This window comes from Morus notabilis, unplaced genomic scaffold (assembly GCF_000414095.1).
Source record: "Morus notabilis unplaced genomic scaffold, ASM41409v2 Scaffold308, whole genome shotgun sequence".
Classification (NCBI taxonomy): Eukaryota; Viridiplantae; Streptophyta; class Magnoliopsida; order Rosales; family Moraceae; genus Morus; species Morus notabilis.
Genome location: NW_010361274.1, coordinates 23,652 through 37,554, shown reverse-complemented (window position 1 = coordinate 37,554; position 13,903 = coordinate 23,652).

Below are 13,903 nucleotides of genomic sequence, written 5' to 3'. Positions count from 1 at the left end.
GCAATCCAAGACCGAGAGCCTTTCGATATTTATACGGGGTTTCTTTTTGAGGTAAGTGTGGGTGGTTCGCTGACTCAAATTTTTAATTTATGTTGAGATATGATTTTATATGAAATTTTTTTATTATAATAAAAAAGTTAGATGTGATTTTTTTTTAAAATTTTTTACTGTAATAAAATTTAAATTCTAAATTCGAATCGGTAAAATAAACGGGACTTGTATTAGTACACCACGAATCTTCAACGTTTTGAAACTTTACACCCCATAGGTGATGTTTTGTATATGAATTCTATAAACTCACAATTTTAGTTTTATTATAGTATTTTTCTCTTATAAAAATTTTAAATTTTAAAAGTTATAATTAAGAAGTCTGATTTAAATTTATATATTAAACGAGTCATTAGTTTTAATAAGTGGTACCACCTAAACTTTTAAATTTATTGTAGCTATAGTACAATAATTAACTGGCATCATTAATGAAAATTGTCCAAGATTTTTCCACAAATACCCATAAATTTTTAAAAAATACTTAAAGACACCGCTAGTGTTAAGCATCATCATTAATAAAAGATGAATCACATATATGGGTTCTATACTATGAGATTCACATTTTATTAGTGGATGGTGTTTAACGCTATCAGTGCCTCATGGAAGTACTCTAAATTTTCTATTTGGTTGACAAATTATACTTTAAAATTTTTAAATTTTTACATTTAGACCTTGATTGTCGTTCACTAATTGGTACTCATTATTGCTTGGACTATATTACTTATGTGGTAAAGTTCAAAGTCTTGCATACAAAAATTAAAGGTAGAGTGCGACGTGCAAATGATGAAAAAATTAAAAGTGCATAAATACAATTCAACTTTTTCTTTTTTCATTTTTTTACCATATCCATTTATATCTCGAATGTCAAATTTGTGTTTGTCAAGGTCCGATAGATTTGGAGGATATGACGTGTCGGGAGTGCACAATATTAGCATTTGGTTTATTGGTGTGGTTTCAACGTAGCCAAAATACTTAACGGTCCTTCAAAATTGAGATGACGATAGGACTTCCGACGAAGATATGGGGTCGGCTGGGTCCAAATTAAACCGAAGAACAAGTGCTTATGGCCCACTTTGTTGCTGAATGACGAGAATACCACTGTAAAAGTGTTATAGTAATATACGTGGAACTTCGTAGACGAAGAATGGTGGGAGGAGTAATCAAATAATTGATAGAGAGGTGACTCGAAGTTTGGACAATGCTTAGAATGAGGCAGTGCTCTAAGGACAACCGCATGCTGCTTTGGTGGCTTTAAGTATGAAGACTCATAGTTTGGATAAGGCATTGACAAAGGGATGTGTTGGTGAAAAGAACGTGGTTTGAAGTGAGCGACATTGCTCAAAAGGTGCTTGGTGATCATACTGAGATTTAAGCGTTTTTCAAAAAAGTTTTAAAGAAACTTAAAACACGCCTGGATGATTGAAGTGACGAATCAAAATGAGTTCTCGTAGAGTTTCTAAGGGGATCGACACTTAGAAAAACAAGCAACTCCTTCTAAACTTAAAGAACCTCAAGTTTTCTTACGTGAGATACTTGAAGGGAAATGGAGGGAAGCACTCAAAATGAAAGAAAGTCGTTATGAATATGGGTATTTTCTTATGAAGGGTAGTGAAGAAGTCATCCTCTCCCAAGTGTGGAAGAAGGGAGGTATTTATAGGGGAAAGATGGAGGCATTTTGATGGTTGCTTCGTTCAACGTGATCTGCACACGTAATACCATTTGGAGCAAGGCCGTCAGCTACCTTTCTGAGGTTGTCAAAGAGATTCGCCGAAAGTGGAATGGAAGGTTCTGGAAACTTGCTCCTGAAGGGAGATCGATAGTTCTTTGATGGAGCACTGTACACGCCATCCCATTTGAAGCTAATTCCCAGCTACCTTTCCAGAGCTGACAAAATGAAGCTACAAAAAATAAAGACTTGGAGACAAACCTCCAAATTTTAGGGTATTTGAAGTGTTTCTAGGTTTGAAACTCTCAAGGTATTTGACTAAACTCGGCTCTCTTTGGAGGCATGATCATGTGTTAGACCTTGTCAGAGATTGTTTGCACAAGAATAGCTAAGCAGCCATCAATTTTGCTCTGACATCAAGTTGCTTCGACGTCAGGCTGTTCCAAATGGGTGCGAGTGCTCCAAACGAACTTGAATGCTTTAAACAAGCGAACCTGACACGAAGAAATGCTAAGAAAAACATGCCTGCCACAAAGAGGGATCCGTTAAGGATGTTCGGCAGCTTGAAGAGACTCCAAATGAGTCAAAAACAACGAGCTAACCTTTGAGATGGTGGAAAATTTCTAAGGCATGACACTTGGGTTTGGAGCCTTTTAAAGGGGCTAAAAAAAGAATTTTGGATTTTCAAAGTGAAGAAAAGACTTTTTTGGGGTTGGATTTACCATAAACATATAGGGGAAATTGTAGTGAATGTCATTCTTTGGAAGTTAATTATAGTTAATAACAGAATTGTTTCAATAATGAAATAAATATTATATTTCTTTTAACTAAATTTTAAACTTCCAAAAATGTCCTGTCATATTCTTTATGTATCATCTTCCTTGCAAGTAAGCCCAAAAATCTTAGATCTACAATACTTTACACCATCGCCGCCACCCTAATATCGACCAAACACTGACCACTGCAGATCAACACAAATCATGACGTGAGATTGAGTTTAACTCAAAGATTATGACAAGCTTTTTGCTACCCAAATTTGCAGGAAAGAGAGAGAGAGACATAGATGTAGGGGAGAAAAGAAGCACGATAGTCACCATCCTTCGTTGGTGCCCTCTGTAAATCTTGTCACCGTCATCCATGTCGTTGTTTTCTGTGTCATTCTATGTCGTCTCCATTGAGATCAAAGTTCTCCGATCATTCGCGAGCATCGCGTCGATTCTACCGTGACCGACTTCGCAATTCTGACAAGTTGTTCGTGAACCATAAAAGATAGGGAGAAAAACAAGAGTGAGGAGAGAGAATGGTCTTTCATTTACCTAGTAAATGACTCATTTACCTGATATAATCATTTACGTGGTAAATGATTCATTTACTACTAAAAACAGTTTCTCACGATCCTCATGCCTTTCTTTCCCTCCTTCTCTCCTCGCTCTCTTTCTCCCTCTTTCAGTCATTAACAACGTCTGCAATGCGGAGGATCCTTGATCTATTGAAATCGCGGCGGAGTTCATTGTCAGTCGAACCGCGCTGGAAAAGAAGACAATCGTCGCGGCACTCGTTGTCAGTCGAACCAGTGCCAAAGAAGAAGATAATTGCAACGTCTGGAGCTGTTCGCCGTGTTCCCTGCAAGTCACAACAGAGGCGATACCTCGTGATATGCTCAAGAGGCGGCTCGCGATGTCCTCTGGCGAGGAGCTAGTAGGCTTTAGAGGCGGAGTTATGCCAGTTATGAGAATGGAGAAAGGAGATGGGGGTAGTTTGGAACTTTTGTTGAGAATCTGTTATTAGTTTCCACCTTTTAAAAGTTCTGCTATAAATTTTTAAGAATTGTCTCCAATCCAGTATCGGATTGGAGCGGCACATGTATATATTTTTTAAAAATATGTATATTTTTTTTTGACACATGTATATTTTCTCTTAAAACATGTATAATGTGGAGAGACACCTCTAATTTATCTAAACACCTATATGCATATTTTTAGAGAAAATATATATATGCCAAAAAAAAATATACATTTTGTAAAAAAAAATATACATGTGCCGTTCTAATCTGGTACCAGATTGGATACTTTACCTAAATTTTTATTCACCCTCCAAATATTGTTATTTCCCTCTTTCTTCTTAACATATATGTATAAAACAATTATTTTGCCCTTAATTATATGTGAATTTCTACAGTCACGACGATGAACACACCATTACCGAAAGCCCCAATAGGCACCCGATAGCCGCCACTATCCTGCGAGCGCCACCTCAAGTTCGCCCATGATTTAGTGCTGACTCCACCTTGCTTGTCACTGGAAGTAGCCTTGACAGCCTCAACTACAACTGCGGAGTGTGTTTCTTCGCTCATAGGCCAAAGTACACCAAGTCATAAATCCAACTGATTCGCTGATATGTCTTAACCAATAGATTTTTTGTCTTGTCCCCGACTTTCATCCCAACTTCGTTTGATTTCTCCATTGTCGGACTATGTGCCAAACAGTAACAAAACTTTAATCATGCAAAAATGTTTAAAAAAAAAAAATAAATAACAAAAAACTATTTAAATACGCAATACCAAACCAACTTGTACTCTATTTTCTTCTTCTTCTTTTTTTCCCTTAATTTCAATATTTTCAATAAGTAAACTACCTTGGTAAAGGTCATCATTTCTGTAAACAATATTCACGTACTATTATTTAGAAATCAAAACTTGTGAGTTTTTTTTTTATAAAAGAGTACTACTAATAATGTCAGTTTATAATAGTTAGATTTAATTAAAATCACATTAAATTAAAAAAATATGTAAAACTACAGTTTTGATTATAAAGTTGATGACTGAAAATAAAAAACCATCAGTAATTCATTTTTTTTTTTACTCTACCAAATAAGCTCTTCAAAAAACTTTTTATTAAACAAAACTACCACATACGCATTTCTATTATGATAAATGATTAAATAATTTTTAATAAATTATAAATAACATTTGATAAATTATTAATTAATAAACCATTGATTCATCAATAATTTTTAATAAGGGTGGCAATTCGTATCACGTGTCACGTTCGTGTCATGTTTTAATCACTTCCTTTTAAATTTGTAGTCAACTTGAACACGACCCGTGACACAATTTTTTAAAAACCGCAACACGAACATGTAACATCCGGTTAAATTAATTGTGATTAATTAATCAAATCCGGTGGTTAGTGTTAATTAATATGAGATTAGTGAAAGATTTCAAGTTATAATTATCATGTAATGGACCCTTCTCCTTTAAAAATGATTGTTTTGAAATTGACACGGTTGTCCCTCGAACAGTTTTAAGTGTTGGTAATTAATTTTTCAAAACATAAATAATAGGTCATTCTATACTCTATTCAAATTAGACTTTAAAGTCTAATTACCAAATTTGTACAGAAAGCCTAAGCCCATTTTCCTTTTTTTTCCCTTTTTCTTTCTTTTTTCTCCTTTTTCTCTCCTCTCTCCCTCCCACGTACACACACTCTCTCTCTCCACGCCGGCCACCTACCACTGATGACATTCCGGTGTCGTTTCGTGACACCGCCCACACCATCGGAAAGCTCTCGATGAGCTGGACTCGTTGACATGCCGCACGACCTCCATATCTGCCGAAAATAGCCGCAATCGCCGGTGAAATGTCTGAAAACTACCGAAACTTCTTGCCATAATAACTTTGCCGTCCGACCTTCGATCGGAGTGATTCCGGTCCCTATGGACTCAGCTCGACGAGACGAACAAAACCCATGCCATCTCACCCGTCGATTCTCACTGGAGCACTGCCGCAGGAGCCGCCCATTTCGGCCGCCGCGCCTCATTTCTGTTGTGCACTATTCCGGACTTCGTTTTTGACACTGCCGGTGCCATTGGACTCAGAGGACGACGTAGAGCAAGAAGCAACCCCTAGCCGCCCGAATCCGCCTCCGTTTGCGGGAGATCGGAGCTTGCCGCCGCTGCCGTTTGGGTGGAGGGTGGTTCTAATGATCTAACCATTGGATCGTCATGATTTTGGTGTCAAAACACTCAGAAGAAAGTGGGTAACAAAAGCCCTCAGCCAATTTTGAGGTTCCATTGCCGGAGAATCGAGAACCAAGTTGCCAGATTTGGTGAAATTGACGGCATCATTGAACTCAGAATGGTTGATTTAGTGGGGGTAGGACCCAAGTTCACCGCAGAAATATGCTCCGACAACCTCCGCCGCCGGTGGCCAAATTTTGGGGTGTATGTCTTCAAACCGTGAGTACCTTTATAATTTTATGATCGGTTCCGGGTGTATGTCTTCAGACCGTGAGTACCTTTATTTACAATGTTTTATAAAATTGTATGATCAGTTTCGGGTGTATGTCTTCGGACCGTGAGTACCTTTATTTACAATGTTTTATAAAATTGTATGATCGGTTCTGGGTGTATGTCTTCGGACTGTGAGTATATTTATTTACAATGTTTATAAAATTGTATGATCGGTTCTGGGTGTATGTCTTCGAACCGTGAGTACCTTTATTTACAATGTTGTATAAAATTGTATGATCGGTTCCAGCTGTATGTCTCCAGACCGTGAGTACCTTTATTTACGTTATTTTATAAAATTGTATGATCGGTTCCGGGTATATGTCTTCAGACAATGAGTACTTTTATTTATAATGTTTTATAAAATTATATCATATTGGGCCTTCCGCTCACTTTTATTATGTTTTCATTGTTTTAAACCCCCTCATCCAGAGTTAGTGGTTTAGATTTACAGCATGGCGAGTGGATGCTAATGGATTAAAGGTGCGAGATTCGAAGTGGTTTGTTTGTTTCAGATTTACAGTTTTAATTCAGAGATGTACTGTATTTCTGTATATAGACTGTATGGTCGACATTGTCCCAGAGTTGTACTATTTTTCTTGAACTTTATGGACTGTTTTGAATATTATTTGTAAAAAAAAAAGTCTCCGAAACAAACTATATTGATATTTATGTATTTATTTTTGTGATTTTTGTTAAACAACCCAGTTTAATTTAGTTAAATTTTAAATTAAACTCCAATAATCACGGTCTCATCTTTGGGGTCGTAACAGTTTTTGGTATCAGAACACGGCTTCAAACTCTATGGAAAATCGAGCATATGTGAGTTTTTACTGAGCTTTGTTATTATTTTAACAGTTTTGTGTCGGGACGTGTTGTACAATACTTGTTAATACATGATACAGTTGCATTTGAGAATTTGACATTAGAGTCCGTTTCATTTTCCTAGATCACTTTGATGGATGGAATCCATGTTTCTATTATCGATGTTTATCGATATGAAGATCAAGGTTAAAGTTGACTTTGAAGTTTTCGGGAAGTATTAATTTTGACTTGATGGTTATTGTTTTGTTTACATAAGTGCTCTTGACTCTTGTCAGTTTCAAATTCAAAATCAGTATTGACTTTAAAATTCTCATGAAGATTTCAGTTTTGAGATCATATTCGTTCTGACTTCCGCGTAGTTGAATTCTCGATATTGGTCCCTTCCACTTTTTGACACGTCCAACATGGAGGTTTAAGTTGATGGAGAGCGACAAATTGAAATCGAGCAGATTTGATCATTAAAGTCTCCTTCCTCCTTGTTTGGTTCTTTCCAATTTGATCAATGAGCAAGTTTAGTCTTACAATCTAGCTTTGTATCCTAGCTACTCGTTTCAATTCACTGATGCATTCTTTTATCTCTTGAGAGTGTTTTGCTCAAGAGTGTTTACTTCATGGGTTCTTGTGTTGATGAGACATCGTTCTTTCTTCGATTGGTGATGATGGTGGCTACAAATCTTATCGAGAGATTGGCGTTTATCTATGATATTTATTGTATTCGACCTCATTTGGAAGCATGGTAGGTCATAACCCACAGGTTCCAGGATTCCAACTTTGAATCTATTGTGACCAGGAGTTGGTCTCTTCGTTATTATTTATGTATTGAATCGTGCTATCTTTCCATCACAATCCTACGTTATTCATGAATCAAAATTCTTCATTGTCTCAAGTGTTAGTCTCGGTGATTCCCTCGTTAACTTGAACCATGTCATTGTAAGACATTGACAATGGATATTAATATTCTCTATCATTTCACTTTTGGGATTCGATGTTAAGTTAGAGGTACTTTTAGAGTTGATCATATCACTTATTTCATTTCTAGTGAATGGTTTTCATTTGGTGTGGGATTTCTAGTCAATTTTGACTTTAAAAAATTTTCATTCAGTCATCGGGTCTTGAAGATTCAATCATTACTTGATTTCATATCCATTCAATACTAAATTTCTATTGGTTCTTCTTTTAGAGTCAAATGCGACTATGGGAATTTCTGCGACTTTCTAGATTCCAAATCAATGATTGATGTTCTTGTGTTCGATCATTCCCAGAATTGAGTGTCTCTATTCCAGTGGTTGAGAGTCTATGTTGTTGATTGACTTCTAGCTGGAATTGATAATATTCTGGATATGAGATTCCAAGATGACAAGTGTTTCTGTGTCCCATTCTATAATTCTGAAATTCATAAAGACTTGAAAGAGGTGAGTGGTCCTATCTTATTGAGATTGAAGTTCATTTCTGTCTCATTGATTGGGTGTGACAATCGAAGTATATCATGCCAATGTCATAAGTCCGTTTTTCATGATAATGATGGTGTTTTCTTCAACCAGTGTTTAGATGTCGCAGCAGAATCGTAAAATGGATGTTCCTCCCCATCTTGACACGTGTGAATCCACAGAAAAGGCGTAGGAAGTCCTAGTTCATATGTTTCAGGATGTCTATCCTAGCGAATTGTCGTATTCGCCTCTTTTCCGCCGTGTGAATGGCATTCTTGCCTTTGATTTATATTTCAAAGTGATGTCTTAAATGGAAGAACTTCTTTAGCAGTTGAGGTTGAGTTCCCTCGGGCTGAAGATGTTGGGTTCGACTCTCCTAAGGAGATGTCTCATCAATTTCATGTGGAATTAGAACATGTAGTTTTAATGATAAGTATGAACAACACTTTGGACGTTTTTCAAATCGGTGTCAAACCGTAGATGTTGCATCAAAAACAACCTTGAAGTCATTTAGTCCACGTGATGGATTTCATGCAACTATAAGAATTTCTCTAGACAGGCCATTCTGCTTTTCTATAACTTATTTTTTAGGGCTTTGTCAGTTTCTGAACCTTATGTGTAACATACCAAATCAAATATCTACGTGTCTACTTTCTTATGGAGTTCATTTTGAAATTTTTAGAGACTTAGATAGCAATTTATGTATATTCCCGTCAAGGTCGATGTATCTGCCATTTTATTGAATTTATGAAGAATATGGATTCGAGTTAGAAACTGATTTATGACTGAACGATTGGTACTTTGGAGCCTTTGTGGTTGTTTAACATTAAGTATGAGTTTCTTTGGATTTCTCTCTTGAATGTAATTATTTTAGACTTTAATCATACTTTCCCCACTTTATCCACATGATTTTGTGGAGGATTCTAGGAGCAGCCCAAGGAAAAGCTCAGGACTTGATTATTCTTAATAAGTTTTAATATTAGCTATGTTAGAACCTTAAAATAGACTTATCAAGCTTTTATAGGAGATTTGAATCACCCAAAAAGGAGTTTTGTAGCTTAAGGGCCCGTTCACTTCATGTATCCCACTCGAATACAGCCCACTCGAATTGAATTTTGGGTTGCGTTTTGCGTTCATTAACCAAAACTCGAGTGTGAAACTCGAGTAATAACTCTGATTTCAGAGTTTGGCACGCCACTCGTTTTTCCATTACTGCAGTGTGCTTCTACAGTGTTTTCATGTGCTTGAACAGTGCAGATTCCTGATTTCTTCCCGTTGCTGCCTCGTTCCTGCCTCCCTAGTGCAGATTTCTCTATGCTTTTTGCCCGCTAGACCCTAGTTCCTGCCTCCCCCTTCTGATTTCACTCTGAAAAAAGCTATTGTCTGCAGATTTTTGGAGTGAAAATTGATTCTCTCCATTGGGGGAAGGTTACTCGAATCGGTTACTTTGTCGATCCGCAGCGAAAAAAGGTAAAGCTCTCCCCTATTTCCACCATTTTTGCTTCGATTTCTTGTTGCATGCCCAACCCTAGAAGTGTTCCCCGCCCCTGCCCTTGAATCTTCATCACGGATACCATTCATCCGCCTCGATGCAACCGGCAAACTCCGTTGGCCGTCTTATTGCGTCGATGTAGAGTCAAACGGAAGAATCTTGCATCTACTGGTTATCTTCCGTTGAGAGGTTACCATCGGCGGTTCCGGTGTCAAGCCGTCGTACGCGATGCCTCACGATCGCGTTTGGGGGTTTTGATAGACGATAAGCCTTTGTCCTCAACTGGTTCCAACTGGGTATGATCTTTCACAACTACTAATCTCCTATATACCATTATTTGTTCTGGATTTGTCATGATCGCACCGTAGTTCTTCTTCATTTTCACTGATTTGATGCTGAGATATTGGTTGTCATTTGCATTGTGATGGAAACGTGAGACATATTCCTTGTCATTTGTATTGTGATGCCAATGTGTAGTGAGACCACTGTTGTCGTTCGCAGTCACGATGTTCTCTTACTTGTTGTCGTATTGGCTGTCCTATGGCCGTTTTTACCTTATATCTTAGCTTATGGCATCCCCTATTGTCGTATATTCTCTCCATTACCGTTTTTACCTTAGCTTATTGCCTCCCCCTGTGGATGTATTGGCTCTGCTGTTGCTGGTTTTACCTTAGCTTATTGCCTCCCCCTGTGGATGTATTGGCTCTGCTGTTGCTGGTTTTACCTTAGCTTATTGCCTCCCCCTGTGGATGTATTGGCTCTGCTGTTGCTGGTTTTACCTTAGCTTATTGCCTCCCCCTGTGGATGTATTGGCTCTGCTGTTGCTGGTTTTACCTTAGCTTATTGCCTCCCCTGTGGATGTACTGCCTCTTCTGTTAGTGTATTGACTCCCCTATGGTTGTATCGCACATGACCGCTTAACAAACAGGTAATGTTGGCAATGATGAAATTGGTTCAAAAATTAGAACACTCGTCGTAGTGGCGCCCTATAGGCAATGTGACAGTTAGTTACCGCTTCATTGGAATTTATCGAGTGCCTCTGAAGCATGGCAGCTACGTCACTCCTGCTTATAAGGATGATGCTCCGAGTGTTGTTGGGATTTCTCAGCCACAAAATTTCTGAGCCAGTAATAACATTGCCTCACTTGTTACATGTATAAACTAGGTAATAGTACGTTGGTTAATGGCAGTGATGTTCGAAAAATGTTTGGAGCCATTTATAACTGTGTCTAGTTGTTGGATTGTTTCAAATATCTGACTCGCGCGTACGGCCATTCTTCTTGTGCGTCGTTACGCTTCTTTCTTTCCTATTTTTAGATGCCGAGAGGGGAACCCGACGATGAAGCCACTCTACACTGGACTGAAAGGCAGAAAGAGGAGTTGCTTATGCGACTCGCTGCCTACAATCGTGATGCCAACGGTCGAAAACCGGATTCTAAAACATGGGAGGATTGGGCGCAACATCTTCAACAGTTTTTCTGTATTACTTGGTTGAGAACAACCGGCGTTGATAGATTAGTTTTTCTGTATTACTTGGTTGCCTTTATAATTGCCCTCCCCAGATTGTTATATATATATGTTATATATATATATACATTTATATATATATATATATATATTCTTATGAAGAACAGAAATGCATGCCAATGTGGGAAATGCACCATGTTCACGTTTTTTACATAACATAAATGCATGCCAATGTTGAAATTAATTGGAGTTTGGCATTTGTGCAAGTGAACACAAAACTCAAGTTTCAAAAGTTAAATAGTCAACACCTAAACACTAAACTCAAAATTTCAAATTACACTCAACTTTTTTGAAACTCAAATCTAGTTTTTTAACTCGAATCATAAAATTTGAGTTAGTGAAGTGAACGGGCCCTAAGTTATGAATTTTTCAATTTGTTAGAAAAGTGTCAAGGAACCTAACCTGGATAGGTTCGATACTGTTGAATTCTGGGAATCCTTAGAGATGAATTTGAATGAATGGGTTACATAATTGGAAACTAGACATCCTAATCTTTGTATAGCCGCAAGAATCACCTCAAACGGACAACTGTAGCTCAAGTTATGCATTTGAAATTCTGTAGAAAAACAACCACGTTTTGATCTGGTATAACATATTTTTGGAGACCTTACCATATCCGAAACTAAGCTTATGATAGCTCTTTGGAGAACTCTAGATGTCTACTTCACTTAGGTACTGAATTTGTAATTTTTGAGACAGTACAGAATATTTTATGATTATTTCTGTAACAGCCGCCAAAGCTGTATTTTTTAAGAATTGATAACGCAAAGAACTAAAACCCTTACTTTTTGAAATGACATTGCTGCACCCAAACCATCATTACTACCATTTACAATATGTTATTAGTGACGTGTGAGAGTTAGAATCACGTCATTTAGAGTTTTGTAACCGGAGTTGTGCGTATTGAAAGTTTCATATATAAACTTTTAAAAAAAGCTGTTAAAATCAAGAAATGATAGAATTTTAATTTCTTAAAAACTATTTTTGAGCTACCTAGAGAGCTCAGATTTTGGCATATGATAACTTGTTTCGAATCTCTAGGTCTCTACTTTATTCAGAAACTAGAATGACACCCTTTAGATCTATGTGGAATGTTTTATGATCATTTCTGTCAGAAAATGTAAAATTTGCGTTCTTGGCATAACGCAAAAAGTGTGAACTTAGACCCCAACTTCTAGAACCAGGATCGTTGCACTTAAGACACTAATTATATCATTTAGTGTGCATCATTAGTGAGGTGTAGCACTTAGAATCGCTCTGTTTGGAATTTTGTAGGCCGAGATGTGCGTAGTTGAAATTTTGCTTAGAAACTTTTCAAAATGTCTTAAAAAGTTAAAGTTTTAGAATTTTAATTTCTTGTAAGAGGTGTTTGAAAGACTTAGAATATTTAAAATAGGGCATGTAATAGCTCGTTGGAAAGCTCTGGATGTCTATTTTCATTAGGAGCCAGTTTTCCACCCTTTGGAGACACATAGTACGGTCTGCACGTGTTTCCGTGACGGGCATCAGATAAGCCCATATGCGAAATTAAAGAACTGAGTGAATTGGATAATTCTTTTAGATAATCCGAGTCTGATTAAGTGGAGAACCTCCCTAAGTACTTAGCTTAAGGTCCTTGGCTAGATATTAGGAATCTAGAGCCTTTTGAGTACTGTACAAGAATCATGTTCGTGATGATTCTTGTTCAATAATTCTATAACCTTGTATAACCCTTCTCATTAGAAGTTGAAAGTTTAGACATATGTATAGAGATGAGGATTCACCCCGTTGATAGATGAGGAGCTGTTATCATACAAGAAATCACGATGAAGAAATTGTTAATGCCATTCATTTCCTTACAATGCATTGTTGTTGTCTTCACAAGTTTAACCGCTACCCAGGTTTTGTTCTAATTTCGATGATATAATCTTTTTCAGTGGGGCAGGCTTGTAACATCTGGTTAAATTAATGTGATTAATTAATCAAATTTGGTAGTTAGTGTTAATTAATCTGAGATTAGTGAAATATTCTCAGTTATAATTATCATGTAAATGACAATTCTCCTTTTAAAAGGATTGTTTTAAAATTGACAAGGCTGTCCCTCGAACAATTTTAAGTGTTGGTAACTAATTTTTCAAAACATGCATAATGGGTCATTCTATATTCTATTCAAATTGGACTTTGAAGTCTAATTATCAAATTTGTACAAAAAGCCCAAGCCCAATTTCATTTTTTTCCTTTTTTCTTTCTTTTTTTCTCCTTTTTTTCTCCTCTTTCCCTCCTACGTACACACTCTCTCTCCCTCTCCACGCCGGCCACCTACCACCGATGAGATTCCGGTGTCGTTTCGTGACACCACCCACACCTTCAAAAAGCTCTCGACGAGTTGGACTCGTTGACATGTCGCACGACGTCCATCTCCACCGGAAAAAGCCGCAATCGCCGACGAAATGTCCAAAAACTACCAAAACTTCTCGCCATCGTAGCTTTGTCGTCCGACCTCGGATCGGAGTGATTCCGGTCCCTATGGACTCAACTCGACAAGACGAACAAAACCCATGCCGTCTCACCCATCGATTCTCACTAGAACGCCATCGCATGAGCTACCCATTTTGGCCGCTGCGCCTCCTCTTCATTGTGCACTATTTCGGC